The sequence below is a fragment of the Helianthus annuus genome, chromosome 16 (assembly GCF_002127325.2).
Source record: "Helianthus annuus cultivar XRQ/B chromosome 16, HanXRQr2.0-SUNRISE, whole genome shotgun sequence".
Lineage (NCBI taxonomy): Eukaryota > Viridiplantae > Streptophyta > Magnoliopsida > Asterales > Asteraceae > Helianthus > Helianthus annuus.
In genome coordinates this window covers 201,334,415-201,358,192 of record NC_035448.2, presented here as the reverse complement: position 1 = coordinate 201,358,192, position 23,778 = coordinate 201,334,415, and the positions used below count along the sequence as shown (strand labels likewise).

The 23,778-nt window shown below is 39.9% G+C and overlaps 1 long non-coding RNA gene across 1 annotated transcript; it reads left to right on the top strand.

Moving 5' to 3' along the window:
• Positions 1-21,026: 21,026 nt before the first annotated feature.
• Positions 21,027-23,543, top strand: LOC110918189. The gene is made up of 3 exons (XR_002581124.2): positions 21,027-21,583; positions 22,618-22,706; positions 23,518-23,543. It is a non-coding gene; the product is annotated as an uncharacterized LOC110918189 (long non-coding RNA).
• Positions 23,544-23,778: the final 235 nt, after the last annotated feature.

Sequence of the window (23,778 nt, the reverse complement as noted above, 5' to 3'; positions counted from 1 at the left end):
TTATATACTTATTATCATGTTTTATGATTGTCAAAACAGGTTCCATAACATATACATTACAGATTATGCATAAATCGCTAAAATAGCTTTCTGTTGACTTTTTAACCGCACGTTTGACTCGACATTTGACATAGTTAGAGTGGTGATCAGGGGGAACCATTTTAGAGGTTTATTACCCACGTAAATACCAACTCATAACCACTTTTGATTCGTCATAAGACTGAACCATTACTGATTTATTGTAAAGTCAAACCGTAGTTACGACAGTTTGGTTTTTAGCTAAAAACTAAGCATAAACTGAACTATGGATGATCAAGGTAACTTACAGAAGTTAGTACTTGAATATGGAGCAGAGAAGAATGCTTGGAGCTTCTTAGAATGATCAGTAGTTGTGTTTTGAGTTGTGTGAATGTTGTAACTACAACATGGCTATTTATAGTGCATTTTAGGCTCCAAGATCATTCCACATTGCCCTACAACTGGTCATGGATGATGGGCAGGTGTCCCTAAGGGTTATGGGTCGTGTAGGGGGCGCCCATGCTCCATTAATTGGTGTTTGATCGTTCAAAAGCTCCAAAAGGCAAGAAACTACAAAGTTTCTGCATCTGGGCACTTTACGCGGCCCGCATGGGAGTTCCCATGCATTTTAATGCGGGTCGCCTAAAGATCAAATATCAGTTGCGTATTTGAGGTGGCTCGCGGCCCGCCTCAACTTAGCTATAACCTTCATGCGGGTCGCGTGAGGTTAAGATTTCAGAAATTTTAAATCTTTTTGTAATGATTGCAGAATCCGGCCATTAATAATGAAATCTTTCGTAATGATTTACCTGACCTTTCGGGTTTGAAGGGGTAACTTTGCGGTTTGGCCTTCGGTTATTTACCGATAGGGGCCTCGTGTTATTTACCCGCATTATAAAGTCCCCGGTTTATTTATTAATTATAATGGAAAGCCTTAACTTTCACCGTTGACGCTTTTAACCCTTCTTCTACGAATTCGATCGTAACTTTCTCGTTTCATATCGAAACTTCGCGAAATTCATATATATTATTTTAGTGAGTGTATAATACCGTTACAAAGTCTTTGGAACGTTAAAGGGTCACTCAGAGGTATTATTAAACATGTTGACACAGTTAACCCCTGTAGTTTGTAATCTCTCACTTTCTTTCGCGTTTTGTTTTTGTACGATCTATAATTTATTCGTTTGAAGGTTTAAGCATTATTTAGGGATACTATACAGTATATTTACCCTTGTTGACATTTTATAACCCTCGAATTTATATACTTTCAAGGTTTGTCAAAATTAGTCCTTTATTTATTATAGATGCCACGTGTAAACAAATGACACGTGTTAACACATCATTGGACACAAAAATTCGAGGTGTTACAATACGCTTATACCATACTACTCGATATACAACACGCGACCGATATATACGAACGACACGTGATCTTTGAATGATAGGTTTTTGTATTCTGACTGCCTCTGTGATTAAATGTGTATGTGCTTCTCTGTTTAGGTGTCTCTGTGCTCTATGTGATTACGTGCTTACGTGCTTATGTGCCTCTGTGATTTCGTGAATCCGTGGTTATGTGCCTATGTGTTTGTGTGATACGTGTTCCTAGGCTTTAGTAAGTAGTAAACGTGTGAGGTGAGATTCAATTTCGATGTGTCTAAGACCTATGACGGTGTCTGTTGCAGACCATGTCGTCATCTGGACACCGAACCCCACTTACTCACCAAGAGAAAAGAGATAGACGTCTTGCTGATATCATCGCCAAGCAAGTGGCAAAAGCTGTGAGCGATGTCTATGAAAATGTCAGCAAATCTTCTGAGGAGTCGAGAACTGAAGCTCCCAAAGATGCTGCCAAGACTGTCTTTAGCTTCAAACAGTTCAAGGCATGCGGACCAAAGGAATTCACCGGAGAAGATGGCCCAACAGCTATGTTTCAATGGTTCGATTCCATCGAAGTCACTCTGCGCCAAAGCGGCTGTCCAGCAAATCTCCGTACCCTAAACGCAACCGGCGTCTTCCAGTCCGAAGCTCTAGACTGGTGGACGGCCGAACGAAACAAACGCGGAAATGATGCAGCTTATGAGCTGACATGGGAAGAGCTGAAAGCCATCATGATGGACGAATTCTGCCCTCCGCATGAACACCAAAAGCTGGAGGATGAGTTTTGGAACATTAAGCAGAAGGATGGAGATAACGCAGCCCTGACTGCTCGATTTAAACAGCTTAGCATCATCTGTCCCGATCAAGTCAAGACGTCAGACATGGCCATCAAGAAGTACCTTCGAGCTCTACCCGATTGTGTTGCCGATTTTGTTCATTCCGCAAAGACCTCAACAATTGAAGAAACTTACTTGCTTGCCGCCGAGATCAACGACAAACGAGTAAAATCTGGTTTCTGGGATAAGCCCTCCAAGTCTTTGCACCAAGCCACCACTGCATCGACCGCCGAAACCGCCACTACTCAACCATCCAAGTCATCACGCCGCAAGAAGAAGCACAACAACAGCAGCTCCAGCAACAAGAACTGTGCGGTCACTACCACTGCTGCCCCTCTGCAAGCCGTACCGGCTCAGCAGCAGTCTCATCATCGATCAGCACCAGTTACTCAAGCGCCGCCAGCAAAGCGTGCCTGCACAGGTCCCCACCCGCTCTGCCTGACATGCTCATATCATCATCCGGTGGGTCTTACATGTCGTTTCTGCGCTCATTGCAATTTGTACGGTTATTTTACTGCCAATTGTCGCTATGGTCCCCGTAACACCGCAACTCCTGCCACTGCTCATCAAGCTCTACTCCCAGCCCCGCAAGGCCAACACGCAGCTCAGGCACCCGCGATCAATGCTCGAGTCTGCTTCGCTTGTGGTGACCCTAACCACTTTGCAAACATGTGCCCGAACAGGGTTGTGAAGCAAGAGCCCCGGCTGCTGCGATGACCCTAACCACTTTGCAAACATGCGCCCGAACAGGGTTGTGAAGCAAGAGCCCCAGCAGCAGCCTCAACAGCAGCAACAAGCAGCGCGCGCCAGAACCTTCAACATCACTCGTCAAGCCCAGGCTGACAACAACGTGGTTAATGGTACGTTCCTTGTGAATGGTATTTATGCATCGTGTTTGTTTGATACTGGAGCCAATAACTGCTTTGTGTCGTTTGAATTCGAGAAGCTCCTTAGTCGTAAACACTCTTATCTTCCCTCGTCGTTCGAAGTTGAAGTCGCTACTGGAAGAACTGTCGCCGTTAATTCTGTTCTTCGTGATTGTACTCTCGAGCTCAACAATCACATCTTCCCAATCGATCTTATCCCGATGCAACTCGGAAGTTTTGACATCATAATAGGCATGGACTTTCTTCGAGAAAACCATGCTGAAGTTGTGTGCTTCGACAAGATGATTCGATTCTCGCTCGCGAATGGTGATTTACTGTGTGTCTATGGCGAAACTGCTTCAAAAGGTCTCAAGCGCATGTCGTGTGTCCAAGCTAGCAAGTATCTCCACAAGGAATACAGAGTTTTCTTGGCCAACATCATAGTAGCGGAGAAGGAAAAGAAAAGGAAGACAGAAATCAAAGACATCCCCGTGGTCCGTGAATTTCCTCAGGTGTTCCCTGATGATCTTCCTGGACTACCGCCAAGTCGTGATATCGACTTCCGCATCGACCTCATTCCTGGAGCCAACCCTGTTGCCAAAGCTCCTTACCGATTAGCGTCGTCAGAAATGCGTGAACTCTCGAACCAACTCCAGGAATTACCTGAAAAAGGCTTTATTCGCCCGAGCACCTCTCCTTGGGGCGCACCAGTCCTCTTCGTTAAAAAGAAGGATGGGTCATTCAGGATGTGTATCGATTACCGGGAATTGAATAAGTTAACCATCAAGAACCGTTATCCACTACCTCGCATCGACGATCTATTTGATCAACTACAAGGTGCCACGTGTTTCTCGAAGATCGATCTACGCTCAGGCTATCATCAGTTACGCATTCAGGAAGAAGACATACCTAAAACCGCTTTTCGCACTCGTTACGGCCACTATGAGTTCGTTGTTATGCCTTTTGGTTTAACCAACGCACCCGCGGTTTTCATGGATCTGATGAATCACGTGTGTAAGCCATATCTTGACCATTTCGTCATCGTGTTCATCGACGACGTCTTGATCTATTCCAAGTCGAAAGCCGAACAAGCGCAACATCTACGTTTGGTTCTCGAGTTACTCCAAGGAAACCAACTCTATGCCAAGTTCTCCAAGTGCGAATTCTGGTTAGAAGAGGTTCAGTTTCTGGGTCACATCGTGAATAGTCAAGGAATTCATGTCGATCCTGCAAAGATTGAAGCAGTTAAGAGCTGGATTACGCCAAAGAACCCGTCTGAAGTCCGTTCTTTTCTCGGTTTAGCGGGCTATTATCGATCGATGATTTATCGAAGGATTCTCCAACAAAAGACAGGTCTTTTGTTTGGGGAACTGAACAAGAGTCTGCTTTCCAAACCCTCAAGCATAAGCTTTCCAATGCTCCTGTTCTCATGTTGCCCGATGGGAATGACGGTTTCATTGTCTATTGTGATGCTTCTAACCTCGGTCTTGGTTGTGTTCTCATGCAACGGGACAAGGTTATAGCTTACGTTTCTCGACAACTCAAAATCCACGAGAAGAACTATACAACCCATGATCTCGAGCTAGGCGCGGTTGTTTTTGCTTTAAAGATTTGGCGACACTACCTGTATGGTACCAAGTGTACGATCTTCACCGATCACAGGAGTTTACAACACATCTTTGATCAGAAAGAACTCAATATGCGTCAACGCCGATGGGTAGAACTCCTCAACGATTACGACTGTGAGATTCGTTATCACCCAGGCAAGGCAAATGTCGTTGCCGACGCACTCAGCAGACGGAGTTATTTGCTCAGTATTCGTAATACTTAAGCCCAACACGATCTCGAAACCATCATCCGTGAAGCCCAACATGCGTGTTTTAATGAACGCACTTTGAAGAAGGAGAGAATCTATCATGATGGAGCTCAGCTTGTAAACAAATCAAACGGGATCTTCTATTTTCTAGAGCGAATTTGGATCCCCAAGCGGACTGAATTGCGAAAGACTTTAATGGACGAAGCCCACAAATCCCGGTATTCTATTCATCCCGGTACCGATAACATGTACCAGGATCTTCGTTACAAGTACTGGTGGCCGGGCATGAAAAGGGATATCGCTCTCTATGTCGGAAAATGTCTGACTTGTGCAAGGGTCAAGGCTGAACATCAAAGACCCTCTGGCTTACTCGAACAAACCCCAATCCCTATATGGAAGTGGGAGAGTATAGCTATGGATTTCATAACCAAGCTTCCACCCACGTCATCAGGTCACGACAGCATTTGGGTTGTCGTCGACCGTTTGACCAAATCAGCCCACTTTTTGCCAATACGGGAAGACTACAAGGTAGAATGATTAGCCCGAATCTACACCGACGAGATCATTTGTAATCATGGTACGCCTCGTGACATCATTTCTGACCGTGATGCTCGGTTTACGTCGTGATTGTGGGAAACGTTTCAAGCAACTCTTGGTACGACGCTTAGCCTAAGTACCGCATTCCATCCTCAGACCGACGGACAGACTGAAAGAATGATCCGTACTCTTGAAGACATGCTCCGTGCGTGTGTCATAGACTTCGGTGGCAATTGGAATAAATGCCTGCCGCTAGTTGAATTCTCGTACAACAACAGTTATCATGCCAGCATCCAGATGGCACCATTCGAGGCCCTATATGGAAGAAGATGTCGATCGCCTATTGTATGGCACGAGATCGGTCACTCGCAATTAACTGGTCCTGATCTATTACAAGAAACGACTGACAAAGTCCTCCAAATTCAAGACAACTTGCTGAAAGCTCGGGATAGACAGAAAAGTTACGCCGATAAACGACGCAAGCCCCTTGAATTTGACGTTGGCGACTACGTACTCCTAAAGGTATCACCTTGGAAGGGTGTGGTCAGATTCAACAAGAAAGGGAAACTAGCGCCTCGATATGTTGGACCTTTTAAGATTCTGGAAAGGATCGGAAAAGTCGCCTACAGACTCGAACTACCGGAGGAACTCAGTAACGTCCACCCGACTTTCCATGTGTCGAACCTCCGAAAGTGCCTGGCTGAGCACGATCTAATCGTACCTCTCGACGACCTTCAAATAAACGAAACGCTACACTTCGTGAAAAAGCCTGTCGAAATCATGGATCGCAAAACCAAGCAACTCAGACGCTTGCGCATTCCTATCATGAAAGTCCGTGGGAAGGCAAACGAGTCGCAGAGTTCACTTGGGAACTCGAAAGCGACATGAAGGCAAAGTACCTGCAGTTGTTTAAATGAAAGTCTAGAGAGAGAGTTCTTAAACGTGATTCACGGAGTTGTACACCTCGACCTAATTTCAGGACGAAATTCCCTAAACAAGGGGAGGCTGTAACACCCCGTGTTTTCGAAAGTCAAAGTCAAGATTGAAGTCAAAGGGAGAAAGGATTGCTAATTGCAATCTGTCTCTCCTTGACCAATCCCTGTTTTGACTACTTTGACTGTATGTAGTTGATGTTTATGTTTACGTTAGTTGTATTATATGGAGTAATTGATTACAATCGAATTAATCGAAGCTTATTTATCAATGCGAATCGATTTACGACATTGAATAGCAGGAAGCAACAATGCGATAAAGTTAATCGAACTAATCTAATCATCATCGAACTCGAGACTCGAATTACACGAATTTTGGTGTTAGTATACGTGTGTGTGGGCCTTATGTGTTACTTGTGCGTGTTTACTTATGTTATGTGTGGATCAATCGAATCGAAACTCGAAACTCAATCGAACCCAGACGAAAACGAATTACGATAATTGGTGGCGAAAAGACAGCGCGAGATACGAATGCTTGTATGTAGATATAGTGGTTGGGATTAAAAGTAATTTGAATAGGTAACTCCATCGTATCCTCGTCTATCGTAATCGGAATCGAAATATCAAAAATCGTCGCACCGAACGCTCGAATCAGGCAGCTGAACGATCAGGCTCTCAGCCGATCGAACGGCCCAGCCGATTGGACTGCTGTCCGATCGGACAGGCTGCCCGATCGGGATGCCTGGCCGATCGGCCAGCCCTTTCCTCTTTTGGCAGCCTATAAATACCCCCTGTCATTGTCATACTTACCATTTTTGGAAAGCTCTGACCGACCAGGTCGCGCTCCCCTCCTTTTCTCAGATTTCTCTCGATTCTGGTAAGATTTCATCCTAAATCTTGTACTTTCTTGATCTACACGCACTCCTACACCTTTCTGTCTTTCGAATCTTGATTTCTAACCGTGAAATCATCAAGATTCAAGTGTTCTAGGATGATGTCATCATGGTGTTCTTGAAGAACTTCATGTTTTGGCTTCAATCCACCAAGAATAACTTGGATTTATCTGATTTCCACACAAACAAACACGGATCTTTCCTAGATCTAAACATTTACACGGTGAAAAGGATTGAAAGATGGTTTTCCAACTTTCTTTCAACTCTTCTACACTCAATGCCTTTAAAACCGATAGAAACGGAGCTTGTGCCGACTTGCAGACCATTCCGGTGGTTGCATGACTCCAGATTCGGATTCTATCCACGAGGTTCACCGATTTCGGGTTGAACGTTAAACTCCGTTCCGAATAGTTCACCGGCCGGATTTGGGTGATTCCTGTCCGATCAGGAGGAATAAGTAAGAACGAGGGCTCTATGGTTTAACTTGTTGTCAAAACACCTCGATATAACGACAAACAATCAGAACAACCAATTGTTAGACGAACAGGCTGATCAGGTCAGAATGCTGACCGATCGGACTGCTGTCTGAACGGACAGCCAGCCGATCGAATGAGTCAGCCGATCGACCAGGCCAACCGATCGGCTAGCACATGGTCCCACACTTGAACAGTTCCTTGAAGTCTAGTATTGAACGAACTGCCGTTCGATCGGACTGTCGTCCGATCGGATTACTCTTTGGATCATGAGATACTATGCTTCAACACTAAACCGATTTTCAACATGTTCTATGCACTAGGAGTGCCACCCGATCGAACAGTCGTCCGATCGGATGACACCTTGCTAAGAACTTGTTTACTGAAGTACCTAACCGATCGGCTAGCCGACTGATCGAACGCCCATTCGATCGATCAACCTTAAAGGTAAAGATACTTCAATATTTTCAAATGCTACAATGAAAACTTCAAAAGTCAAACCATCATACACAAACACATCCTTCTCAGAGGAAGAAACAATCCACTCGAACAGCCATCCGATCGGCCTACCGACCGACCAGACAGCTGTCTGAACGGATAGTCAAACCGAACGGTCAGCCGTCCGATCGGACTACCGTCCAATCGACCAGCTGTCCGACCCTACAACACTTGTTTTCCGTTTTACGCGTTGCTTATCGTTATATTATCGAACTATTCAGGCTAACCCTACTGTCAAGCGCTCCCTTCAATCCATCAATCACTGTGAGTATACTCGAACCCCTTTTTTCTTTAGCACTTCTGGGTGTTACATACGTTACTTATTCTAAATCACAATCGAACACACTACTCAATTATTTGAACGCTAACCGTTACCGCATGTATTACGTAACTAAATGAATGCTTGTTGTTATGTTTACACGTGGAATGTTGTCTACCTGCCTTAACGACGATAGTACTATAGTTTGGACTCAGCACCCGTTCACATGGGGGTTGTTAAGGACAATTACTTGCATGGATTACGGTGGTAATCATGTATTGCAAACTGCCTCGGGCAGTCAACCCGCAGTCATTGGTATCGATAGATCTATGTCGATAATTAACATGCTTCGTTTTCCTCTGTGTACGTGCTGGTTATGCGTAAACTATTTCAAACTCTATATGCTATTATCAAACTTGTATGCTCACCTTTACATTCTATGTATTGACTTTATTTTAACATATGTGACAGGTGTTTAAGATGCTTATCTGCTAGGAAGGCGAAGCTAGAATAAAAGTCTAGAGTATAGTTGTCTGTAGATCTTGCAGCTTGAGTCTCTAGACATAGATAAACAATATTTATATTTATATTTAAATCTGAGTTGTCGGAACAGAATATTTGACTGGATTTTATCTGTAATAATTTGTTTGCTATTTGAAGTACGGTATGGGACGTGTTATATAAATTGAATAGTAATGATAATTGTTATGGAAACTTCATGACAATCTGTTTCGCTCATTGCCATGCCCCGATGATTCCGCCATCGGTTGGGGTGTGACAATTTGTTTTACTATCTTTGTCCCCTTCTTCATTGATTTCATCCTTATTTCCATTTGAAACTTTACTCATACACCCCGTGTAGAAGAAAATGTAAATAAGCTTGCTTAAACACCGTTACCTTTTGTATTTTACATCTTAAAATTGCTATACGTTTTTAAAAAATTGTTGAACACATTCATAATTCCGTGGCAAAGTTAATGTAGCATATACATGCATATTGCCAAAAACTTAGTGTAACATGTAAAATGTGTTACACACCTTTAAAATTGGTAATGATGTGCAACTACGTGACAACAGTTAATGTAAAATATACATGCCTACATATTAATAAGTTACACTATTTTTTGCCAAATACGGATGCGACAAGGTTTCCATACGACCATACAAATATGTTACACAAATAAAACTGGGAAAGAAATGCGTAAATGAGTTACATACATACCTATATCGACATCCGATTTATATGTAACAACGATTGATTCTTTCTTGACATGGATGTAAATTAAAACAGAAAAAAACATAACACAATATATTTTAACTTTGTTCACAACAAACAAGTCAACAAACTAACAAGAAACACAAACTTTTTTAGTTATTACATTTTTAAATTTTCCAGACTTCCCATGTCATGTCACACGTTTCCTTCAACCTATTTGATAATAATTCCGAGTCTTCTCATCCTATAGCTATTATTTAGGAATATTCATGCGGATATTATTTGAAAAGGACCAAGTAACGGTTAGTAATATCGGGACTCAGGATCCTTAGCTATGTCAAATACCGGAGTATGCTTAAGACATCAGGATCCCGAGTTTTTAAAATTGACCCCTAACACCAATAACCTTCTTACAACTTGTCAATATGTTTGAATCATTAAAAAATATGGGTTAAATGGTGTTAACCACTGAGGTTCTACGAATTTGGTGTTAACTTGCTTAATAAGTTGAGATTCCCGTGCCAACACGTTGTTATATACATTTTTTGAACAATATTAATGTAACTTGCTTCACATTTTTTGTAACATCCGGTCACATGTCACACTTACCATGTAACAACTTTTTTAATCACATATATGTAAGGTGAATGTGTAACATAATATTTTCAAACAATGGTTTGTTACAAACATGAAAAACATAACTATTAAGGTGAATTAAGGTGTTAAATGGATGAACATTGAAGTAGTGATGCTAGTTCTAGGTGTAGTTCATGTACACTAGACATAGAGGCATGATTTTGATACTAAAATTTGGTTAAAATGATGACCATAATTAGATAAAATATGTGTACAAAATCGCGCCTACAAGATGTTTGTTAAAATGCCTGAATGAATATTGAAAAGAAGATTTTTATGAGAGACATGCATAATTGGCTAGTTTGACTAATTACGTGAAATATGGGTTAAAACGGATTCTAATCATAACGATGATTTAACTTAATTATGCCTACGGTATGATTAAAGGTAGTTGACTTCTAAAAGTCAATAACCAATAATGAAGTCGAATAGTAGTTTTGGCATGAAATCCGTAAAATGAAATAGTCATAAGTAATGATGACTAATCTAATCGTCTTACGGATTATGATAATAGTTTGACGCTCTACAAGCTAGGTTGAGGCTTGGGAAAAAAAGAGTCAAACGGATCGGATGCGAAGAAAAAGAAAACGTTGCTTGGATGCGAGGTAAGTAAAGCTTACACTCTTGTTAATTCCTAGAAAATATCTTGTTGTATTGATTTCGGATAAGATAGACAAACATTAGAAAAGTGATGTTTCCAACATATAGTTGTATGGAACAATATAAATGAAAATGATAAGAAACCACATTGATGGTTAAAAAGGATTAAATTGATTAATCGTCTATACAATAACGATTAAAAAGATGAAATTTTATGGTTACCTTATAAGGTAAGCCAAAACGAATAATAAGGCAAAACAGTAATTTGGTGATGCGTTAACAATTAACATTAGTTTTTGAAAGACACATATGGCATAAGCCATAATGGGTCAAAGGAGTTGAGCAATGGGTTATAGGTAAATGACCCTACGGTGTAAAACGTAGTGAGTCAATTAGATGAGACGGTAATAAATATCGTCTTGCAAAGATAAACGGATATTTAGACCAAACGGGTCAAAAGGTGAAGATATCACCCTTTGACAATATTGATTAATGATTACCGTTGAGTTATATGATTTCAGGAGCCTATATAGAATGGATATTGGATCGCTATTAATTAGCGATTTCTAAATCAAGGTATTAAAACGGGTTAATGCATTGATCCGAGTCAAGTATGTAAAATGGTTCAACTCATCATTTAGAACTTGGGGTTCTCTAAGAGTTGAACAAGGTCAAAACTTGATATTTGGTTATCTTAAATGTAAACCGAATAATTTAAGTTATAATCGTAGTGTTTTAGAAACATAGTGGTTTCTAAACATATTTATAGTTAAAAGATCGGATTTTAGGTCAAACAAGTATCTAAAAGTCCTTCGTCGTAAAAGGACTAAAATTGACCCAAAACGCCCTTGTAAGCTAAATTGAGCTAACGACCTTTAAAGGTTGTTTGGAAATGAGTTTTATGACAAAATGAATACTTAGAATAAGTATAAGAAGCGAAAGATGTAAATCCTTGGTCAAAGACTCTATAGGAGTCTTTGCCGTAAAATAACGATTCGAAGGGTAAAACTCGGAATATAATGATCGCCACATTAAATCCACCTCAATTATAGTCGTGGTGGAAGTTCAATTGATAAATAATGTAAATAGAATGCTAAAAGCGGAGAAGCATGAATTATGCGGATAAATGCTTAAATACCTTAACGGGTCAAAATAAGCATTTAAGTAAGAACGGGTTTAAGAATGTATGTAAACCCGGGATAATGAATCTCTTAAGATAAACAACAATGACTTTATAGAATTTATGAGAAATTGGAGTCAAACAAACATGTTTGTTTGATAAATACACGAATGGGTCAAATTGGGAAAAAAGGGTAATAAGCCGAAGACTTAAAACTCAGAAATTTTGTTAATCCGGATGTTGGATTTTAACTCCATTAGATGGAGAATTAAATTACAGACGCGTAGGAAAAAGAATCGCGCAAAACGGACATCTAGATCAAAAGTTATGAAGCTTTGAAGTTAAAATTTCGGTCGAAAACGGAACTGGGCAACTGCAGCAGCAAAGCTGAAACTTTCTACCAAAAAGGGGGCTAGGTGGGGCGTCTAGCCCCCCCTGAACCCGAAAAATGTTTAATTTTGTTTGTTTGAGCCATATAACTTGTTTAAACTTGTTATTTAACTATCAAAACTAACTTTTAAGTTGGTTTTGATCATAGGTGATTGTCAAGAGTGCCCGGATGAAGATCAAGCTCGATGAGGAACCGAACACGATAAAATACAAGCTTTCGTGCGGCGTTTCATCGTATCTTTTAAACGACGAATTCAATTACATTAAGTTGTTCTATTTTTAAATTGTAAAAGTTTTAGTAAACTCGTATTGTCATACGTACGTGTAATCGTATAAACATGTATTTATACGAAACTTATATAAAATATTGATTTAAACAAGCAAGGGTATTACACTCCGGCGAGGTATTCAGGCGACGGCGCACCGTGGCGGTGGTTCTGTTGATGATCCGACGCCAACATACGATTCCGGTGAGTTTTCTTGTTGTCTCCTTGCTCTAATCCAACTCAGATACGTTCGATCCCCATTTTTTTCGGCTGTTGTGTTGTTTCAGGATGTAGCAGAGGGGGGGGGGGTGGGGGGTTGTCAATGGTGACGGTGGTGCTTGGCCGATGAGGAGTAGCAGTGAAGTGCCACAGCCGACGACTCTAGGCCGACCGGTGACGGCGGCAGTGGAGGTGTGTATAGTTTGGTTCGAGTTTCTGGATTTCTGGTTTAGTTTTTGGCGACACGGTGACTCGAGACTTGGTTGGGTTCAACAGGTTCAAGTCGGGCAATAAAGTCAAACCAGTCAACACGTCAGGTTGACTGGTCAACGCTGGTCAACGGGGGCTTCGGGTTCAGTTATGTCAGATTTGATTCAAGTTAGATGATGGCTCGGGTCAGATTCGGTCTATCGTTCGGTTCGGGTCAAGCGGGTTGGTCGATCTCAGCTTTGGTTCCGGTTGACCGGGTCAAACCGAGTCGACTCGGTCAAACTCGGGTCAACAGCGGGTTAACTCAGTCAAACGGGTCAGCCGGTCAACAACAGTAAATGATTATGGTTTGGGTTTGATTCAGAGGACGTTCGGGTCACGGTTCTGATTTCGGGTTGGTTTAACTTGGTTTGACTCGGTCAAACCGAGTCAACTCAGTCAACAAGCAGTCGACACACGACCCGGTAAAGTTTTATTGACGCGAGATTTAGTTCAGATCGATATAGTTTTTAGATGTTTAGACTATGTGAATCGAGCTCGACCGATACCTTAGTTATTTTGTTTTAACTTTGGTGTATTTTACAAGATTTATTATATATTACAACGCTTTGGCGAAAATTTGATATAAATTGCTTGGATTGTTGCTGAAAATTGTTGCGTTTTGACTAAAATATCGACACTTTGAATGTCGAGGTTATTCTAAAAACAGAGGAAACTCTGTCCGTTTTCCGTAAAAATCCGAAAATACAAAACAAAATTCTATTGTTTAAACGACGCTTGTTGAAATCCGAGTTTTCTTATGGAATAAATAAAAATTCGTAGTTATTTTTACGACCTTATAAGTAACGAAAAACCGATATTAAATTGAAATAAATATAATTATTTCTATTTATTTCAAACGCATAAAACTCGAAAACCTTTTTACGAGATAAATATCATTCGTAATTATTTTCAAATAACAAAGACGCGGAATTTCCTTTTTAAAACTATTATAATTAGTTATGTTATTTCGAACATCTATAATCCGAGCGTAGTTATAAAATAAGTATAATAGTTTATATTTATTTTAAATATCGTGAATTCGAATATTTATTTCACATGTCAAGTTTTTGAGTATACATTTATTTATTACCGTCCTACGAAAATTACAACGGTATATTACCGTATCATATACGGTATTTCAAATACATTCCATTTCATCTACGCCTTCTATTCGCGACGACTAACACGACTTCGTACACACACACACACACACACACACACACACACACACATATATATATATATATATATATATATATATATATAGAGTAGGAGTTGGGTGGAAAGTGTGTTTTTCCTAGAAAGTCTAGGAAGCAATAAGGACACGACATGTGGCATTGAAGGATTTTATCTAAAAGGGCATTTATGTACTTTCACACTCTATTTTTATTTTAGGAAATTATCTTCAATAACTAACTATACATAAATTTCGGAATTTTTTGTTTTCGATTTCTGATCTCACGTAATATCAATCATTCCTTCGTTTTCTTGCTGGAATCTATCAGCATGTTCTTGGTACTGTGTTTTAACAGTTTGTTCTTGGTGATGTGTTTTAACAGCAAGCAGATTCATACAGCTGTGTTTTATTATTCAGATTCATACAGTTGTGTTTTAACAGCAAACAGATTCATACAGTTGTGTTTTAGCATTCAGATTCATACAGCTGTGTTTTAACAGCAAGCAGATTCATACAGTTGTGTTTTAGCATTCAGATTCAAACAGTTGTGTTTAACAGCAAGCAGATGCATACAGTTGTGTTTTAGCATTCAGATTCATACAGTTGTGTTTGAACAGCAAGCAGATTCATACAGTTGTGTTTTAGCATTCAGATTCATACAGGTGTGTTTTAACAGCAAGCAGATTCATACAATTGTGTTTCAACAGCAAGCAGATTCATACAGTTGTGGTTTAGCATTCAGATTCATATAACTGTGTTTTAACAGCAAGCAGATTCATACAAATGTGTTTTATCATTCAGATTCATACAGCTGTGTTTTAACAGCAAGCATATTCATACAAATGTGTTTTATCATTCAGATTCATACAGCTGTGTTTTAACAGCAATTCAGATTTATACAGCTGTGTTTTAACAGCAAGCAGATTCATACAAATGTGTTTTACATCAGTAGATTTCGCCCCAGCTTTCGATCGGCTTCCGGTAACGGTTCCGCTGCTATCTATCCTTTCCAAAGTTTCCTGTTTTTTGAATCTCTTCCCTGCAACCAGCAAAATACTGTCAATTACAAACAAGAATCACCCGTAATCGCTTTGTAAAACACGCAGTACAATGAAAGATTGATCTTACATATATGGAACAAGGAAAATCTCTTGTCTTCATCCATGATTTTAGGTATTTTTGGTATGACTTTGGGGGTTTCTGAATTTGGGTTTAGAGAGAGAAAGAGAGAGAGAGGGAAATTGGCGTGTATTAAGGAGATGTGATATCTCTGACGGTTATTTTTGATTGGTTTAAAACACACATAAGGACGAAACTGCCCCTACTCATTTAATACAATATATTAAATATAGCTAATTATTACAAGATTGCCATTGATTTAATCTCAACCCTTAAACACACCAATCGGATGGACAAGATCGCTTCCTAGACTTTCTAGGAAAAACACATTTTCCGTAGGAACCCTACTATATATATATATATATATATATATATATATATATATGATTATATACATACATGTACATTTTTTTAAAACACTTGAGAACTAAGTTGTTTTCGAAAAATACTTTTATCTTGATTATCAATGGGATCAAATAACCATAGTGTGGTTATTCCAAAACAAAGTATTAACATCTTCGTAGAGTCGTTTTATTTACGACTCGGTAGAGCTGGGACACGTAGTTTAGATACATTGTTTCGTTTAGACACTCATATGTATTCTTTCGTAGGAATGTCATAGTTGCACGCTAGCTAAATACACGTTCTTGGAACGACACTACGGAATCACGCTAGGCTAGCATTGCACAGGAATGTCAAGGTGAGTTCATAACCCCCACTTTTACTGTTTTACATTTTTATAAATGTTTTCGGGGGTGGAAAGACATGCAAGTTTTGCAAAAATAAACAACTTTTCGATGAACGAAAACTCATATTTCTAAACCGTGTTGCGAATGAATTTCAAGGAACTTAAATGGTTTACGAATGATTTCGATCAAACATACCGGTTTTACAAAACGCGCGCATATTTACGAAACGTGCATGATTTTCTAATGGGTATGGGCGACACAGTCGAGGTGATTCGACACAGTCGAGGTGATTCGACACAGTCGAGGGGATTCGACACAGTCGAGGTGATTCGACACAGTCGAGGTGATTCACACAGTCGAGGTGATTCCACACAGTCGAAGTGATTCACACAGTCGAGGTGATTCGACACAATCGAGGTAATTCGACACTAAAAACCGTCTACACAGGTTGAGTACTTCCTATGTCGCCGCATACTTTAATGTCCTCGTGAAACATTAACGATCAACCTGTTCATAGACGTTTTACATACCCATTTACAACACTAAAACTTTCATATATTCATAAGATTCATTTGATGGAAACTCACAAATACATGAATTACAAACTTTGGTAACGTTTTTCAAGTTATACCTAAGTAAGAGGAAGCGCTGATCCTGCTTACAAAGGTTCGTTTGGGCTCGGCCCATTCTCTCTCATGCAATGCACAAACACTCTCGTGGGCTAGACTCACAGTTCTCATACATCATGCCGAGAAAATGATTTTTCTATATTTTCTCAACAATTTTTAAACCGGTTATCAAAAAGATTTCTTTTAAATCTTTTCAAAACAAACTATGAACTCGCTCAACTTTATGTTGACTTTTTCGCATGTTCTTTCTCAGGTTGCATTTTCAAAACTATGGAACGGTTGGAATCGGAGAACCCATGGGAATTCGAGTATTTAGCAGGCGTTCAATTTCTAGAAGTCTTAGCTTATTTGCTTCCGCTGTGCAATGAAGATACCAGTCCAGTCACGCCAGCTCTGATATTTCGGGGTGTGACAGATTGGTATCAGAGCTATAGGTTTCAGCGAATTAGGTTTCTTTAGAGATACCTAGGCTTTAACCTCACTTACCTCTGGGACTTAGATATCAAGAATTGAGCACATACAGAATGCCTAAGACTCGAATATGGGTTCCAACCGTTGCCAAAAGCAATGAGTCAACTGTTTTGATTTTAAACGTACACAAGTGTTGTGTTGAATACACGGTACACGAAATGATTCCATTCAGTAAGCAAAACCTTTAGAGTTTTGATAACATGCATCTAGGACCTTTGGAAAACTTATGTTGAAATCCATTAAAGGTCATCACGTAGGAACCACGATTATTAACTCGGGCAAACGCTATTATATTTTGTCGTCTGTGCTATTTTAATTACCCAAGCAGGTAATCTACGTGGAATGAAATGCTATTGCGCAACTATACATGAAACTTAAACTATACGTCAACGGACGTCGACGTACATCACACACGACTTTCGAGGCAAGGCCTTGGGGAAAACACACTTGGGCACGACAACAATGATGTTAATTCTGTCAGCGAGAGAATTACTGATCGAAATGCGGCAAATTACCACGTGATCCTGCAAATAACACCAATCACGCTGAGGCACGTTTAAACAAGATTCCACAACAAATGGTACTTAATCCGATGAGACGCACAATTGTTGGCGCTGCAAAAGAAGTCACATGTCTTCGCACCCCCTCCCTCATTAATGGCGGTTACGCTATGTTCGAAATTCCAGGTAAGGTCCTTAAATTTCTTTTATTGAAATTCCGACTTTTGCATCTAGTGAGTAGATTTTTTTTACATTTCTACTCCCCCCCCCCTAATGATCGTTGCACCACAAAGATTTTCTTCCATGATAGCAAACACTCAATTTTTTATTTTTGTTGAATTCACATGTACGCATGCATTGTTTGTCGCGCATGTGGTTCGTTGATCCGTGAAGACCATTAGAGGGCTTCACTCCAAATTGTCGTTCTATCAAAGCTCAAATATCGTTCGCTATACTTGATCTTTGCATCGTGATCTAGATGACCCGCATTGTTGTGAAGTGTTGACTTTTTGATATCGAGTCAACGAACTAGTTGAAACTCTTTTCTTTTGTGTTACATTACATGGTTTGTTCATTGCAACCATTTCGAAATTCTATTGTCAACACATGCATTCATCGTTGAAATGTGACTAAACCAAGTTCAATTGTTTGAACTTGCTCGTAATATATATTCGATTCAAGATTCCATATGATGGATTGAGGCCATCATATTAAAAATAATCCCAACGAGCCCTTCAATTGCGTTGAACCATAACAGGCTTGTTTGGTCTTCGACTTCATTGAATCATTTCCTTGATCACGATCACCTTGTGGTGACGTTTTCGCAAGTTTGAAGCTTGCGCTAATCTCGTTGCTCACCTCATGTACGGATTTAATTATTTAATTATTTATTTTTTTATTGATATTAAATCCACTTGTTCGATTTATTGTATTAAATCAGTCTTAATGCGATTGTGTGTTAAGATAATGGTACCCAAGTTCGTGTTAAATATTTCGGTGTACCTCTTAACGGTTCTTCCGTCATCGATCGAACATTCTATGGTATTTATTGCTTTCCATCCTCGATCGAAAACATTACTTATTTGTTTCATTTTCAATTGAAAATCCTATGGGATTTGTTTGGTGCAAATATTCATAATTACTTCGTTAAACCTTTCGTCTGATTTCAATACGGTGATACTTGTTCGATCACCGCTATCATTGAATTATTTCAATAACTACGACACCTTGTGGTGTCGGTATAAACTTGTAGCTTGGGCTAATCATGATCGAGCGTTTCATGTAAAACACAGGTGATATTTTTTCGGTCACCGCTATTGTTGAAATATTTCATTCACTACGACACCTTGTGGCGTCGGTATAACCTTGTAGCTTGTGCTAATCACGATCAGCCGTCTCATGCGAAATTATATATGCTTTTCGTTTGACACATCATTTAAGTAGTCTTGATGCAACTATGTATTAAGACGATGATACACCAGGTTCAGTTGTATTTCATTTCGATGTATCCTTGCAACTTAACAATGTCAACACATTGATTTTATCTTATTCATTTATTGGTCCAATAGTTGACAAATCATTTCATGATTCTATCTATTTGAACTTGTTGATTCGAGTTTTCAATCATACAACAACCAACGCAAGTTTCCGTTAATAGAAATTCGATTGTTCCAAAATTTATTTGCATATTACGAACGTTCATTTGGAATTCTATTGGTCGAGATTCCCCTTTTGTTGGACCCCTATAAACTTGATCACATTGGTGATAGTACCACTATGCTTCTTTCACTTGACATCGATTTCTGGAACAAACTCAGTGAACCGTTGGGTTCTTATTAATGCAGAATGTCTTTACACTCACGTAATCCGTATAAGTCTTGATTTGATTACGCGCTCACTCACTTTGGTAATTTTTGGACTTACCTGCGAAACGACACAACTTTGAGGAGATAACATAGACTAAATTTCGAGGACGAAATTTCTGCAACAGGGGGAGAATGTGACAACCGGTAATTAACGGCTTCTAATTACACGATTAACCAACGTTTAAGTCGATAATAAATAGTGTTTAAGGCACGAATTAACTTAATTAGGCTATTGGAATGCCTAGGAGCGCTTATCTGACATTACAGTGCGCGTATGGCGATTTTCGAGAAATTTGCGGAACGTTAAAAGGTAACGAACTGACACCGTACAAAATACTGGCAACGCCGACAAATACGAATTTTATACGTGTAAATTAAATCTATGGATTTTGTTTGCGAAATTTTCACGCTTTCGGATGTCACAACACGCAAACGTGAACGAAAAATGCGACTGCAGGAACGCACCGACAACGAAACGGAAGCACCAGAATCATGCTTAGCCTTCAAAACTGATATATTATGACGTATTTAGCTCTGTAATCGAATTTTCTTATCGGTATGCAAAATCGGGTCTAGAAACAGAATTAAAAACGACAAACTACGCAATTTACGCGCTTTTACGCAACCGATAAAATACGCGTCTAATAACGATATACGACACAATTTTAAGTGTTTCGACACTAAAACATTATTTTACGACAAATTACGACGATCGGGTTTGAAAAAGGGGCTTCAGAAGCATATTGGGCTGCGCAAAACATAAGAAGCGGGCTTGTGGGCCTTGGGCCTAAGCCCACTTAAAAACCCTAGTATAAATATCTTGTTATAAACTCAAAACCCTCATTTGTTTCCTAATGTTTCAGCCGACACCCCCTACACAATTCCCTTCTCTGCCTTCTTTTCTTGAAGAAACCCTAGGACACCACACCAACTCCCTGCTTCTCGCCCATTACTCCGATCACCGGAGTGAATTTCGACCGCAAACTCCGGTTGCCGGTTGACTGTCTTACCAATCAAACACCCCACCCCACCCCACTCCTGAGTATACCCTCTGCAACATACCCGCCAGTTGCACCTCTCAAACGAACGGCCGGCCACCACCGGTTGGTGGTGGCGTACGGCGACAACGGATCAGGGAGAACGGAGAAGGAGTCACGACGTCGGTAGCGGCGGCGGGTCTCAACAGCGAACGACAACACTCCGGCGAGGTATTCAGGCGACGGCGCCACCGTGGCGGTGGTTCTGTTGATGATCCGACGCCAACATACGATTCCGGTGAGTTTTCTTGTTGTCTCCTTGCTCTAATCCAACTCAGATCCGTTCGATCCCCATTTTTTTCGGCTGTTGTGTTGTTTCAGGATGTAGCGGGGGGGGGGGGGGGTTGTCAATGGTGACGGTGGTGCTTGGCCGATGAGGAATGGCAGTGAAGTGCCACAGCCGACGACTCTAGGCCGACCGGTGACGGCGGCAGTGGAGGTGTGTATAGTTTGGTTCGAGTTTCTGGATTTCCGGTTTAGTTTTTGGCGATGCGGTGACTTGAGACTTGGTTGGGTTCAAAAGGTTCAAGTCGGTCAATAAAGTCAAACCAGTCAACACGTCAGGTTGACTGGTCAACGCTGGTCAACGGGGGCTTCGGGTTCAGTTATGTCAGATTTGATTCAAGTTAGATGAGTGCTCGGGTCAGATTCGGTCAATGGTTCGGTTCGGGTCAAGTGGGTTGGTCGGCCTCAGCTTTGGTTCCGGTTGACTCGGTCAAACTCGGGTCAACAGCGGGTCAACTCAGTGAAACGGGTCAGCCGGTCAACAACATTAAATGATTATGGTTTGGGTTTGATTCAGAGGACGTTCAGGTCACGGTTCTGATTTCGGGTTGGTTTGACTCGGTCAAACCGAGTCAACTCAGTCAACAAGCAGTCGACACACGACCCGGTAAAGTTTTATTGACGCGAGATTTAGTTCAGATCGATATAGTTTTTAGATGTTTAGACTATGTGAATCGAGCTCGACCGATATCTTAGTTATTTTGTTTTAACTTTGGCGCAGTTTACAAGATTTATTATATATTACAACGCTTTGGCGAAAATTTGATATAAATTGCTTTGATTGTTGCTGAAAATTGTTGCGTTTTGACTAAAATATCGACACTTTGGATGTCGAGGTTATTCTAAAAACAGAGGAAACTCTGTCCGTTTTCCGTAAAAATCCGAAAATACAAAACATAATTCTATTGTTTAAACGACGCTTGTTGAAATCCGAATTTTCTTATGGAATAAATAAAAATTCGTAGTTATTCTTACGACCTTATAAGTAACGAAAAACCGATATTTAATTGAAATAAATATAATTATTTCTATTTATTTCAAACGCATAAAACTCGAAAACGTTTTTACGAGATAAATATCATTCGTAATTATTTTCAAATAACAAAGACGCGGAATTTCCTTTCTAAAACTATTATAATTAGTTATGTTATTTCGAACATCTATAATCCGAGCGTATTTATAAAATAAGTATAATAGTTTATATTTATTTTAAATATCATGAATTTGAATATTTATTTCACACGTCAAGTTTTTTAGTATATATTTATTTATTACCGTCCTACGAAAATTACAACGGTACATTACCGTATCATATACGATATTTCAAATACATTCCATTTCATCTACGCCTTCTATTCGCGACGACTAACACGACTTCATACACACACACACACACACACACATATATATATATGATTATATACATACATGTACATATTTTTTTAAAACACTCGAGAACTAAGTTGTTTTCGAAAATTACTTAATCTTGATTATCAATGGGATCAAATAACCATAGTTCGGTTATTCCAAAACAAAGTATTAACATCTTCGTAGAGTCGTTTTATTTACGACTCGGTAGAGCTCGGACACGTAGTTTAGCTACGTTGTTTCGTTTAGACACTCATAAGTATTCTTTCGTAGGAATGTCATAGTTGCACGCTTGCTAAATACACGTTCTTGGAACGACACTACGGAATCACGCTAGGCTAGCATTGCACATGAATGTCAAGGTGAGTTCATAACCCCCACTTTTTACTGTTTTACATTTTTATAAATGTTTTCGGGGGTGGAAAGACATGCAAGTTTTGCAAAAATAAAGAACTTTTCGATGAACGAAAACTCATATTTCTAAACCGTGTTGCGAATGAATTTCAAGGAACTTAAATGGTTTACGAATGATTCCGATCAAACATACCGGTTTCACAAAACACGCGCATATTTACGAAACCTGCATGATTTTCTAATGGGTACGGGCGACACAGTCTAGGTGATTCGACACATTCGAGGTGATTCACACTGTCGAGGTGATTCGACACAGTCAAAGTGATTCACACAGTCGAGGTGATTCGACACAGTCGAATTCGACACTAAAAACCGTCTACACAGGTTGAGTACTTCCTATGTCGCTGCATACGTTAATGTCCTCGCGAAACATTGACGATCAAGCTGTTCATAGACGCTTTACATATCCATTTACAACACTAAAACTTTCATATATTCATAAGATTCATTTGATGGAAACTCACAAATACATGAATTACAAACTTTGGTAACGTTTTTCAAGTTATACCTAAGTAAGAGGAAGCGCTGATCCTGCTTACAAAGGTTCGTTTGGGCTCGGCCCATTCTATCTCGTGCAATGCACAAACACTCTCGTGGGCTAGACTCACAGTTCTCATATATCATGCCGAGAAAATGATTTTTCTATATTTTCTCAACAACTTTTAAACCGGTTATCAAAAAGATTTCTTTTAAATCTTTTCAAAACAAACTATGAACTCGCTCAACTTTATGTTGACTTTTTCGCATGTTCTTTCTCAGGTTGCATTTTCAAAACTATGGAACGGTTGGAATAGGAGAACCCATGGGAATTCGAGTATTTAGCAGGCGTTCAATTTCTAGAAGTCTTAGCTTATTTGCTTCCGCTGTGCAATGAAGATACCAGTCCAGTCACGCCAGCTCTGATATTTCGGGGTGTGACAATAATGTGGTGCTTCTTGATACAGAGAAGATTGAATATGAAAGCCATTAGGAATTTAGTGGATTCATGAAAAATAGGAGATTGATTCATGAAGATTCATG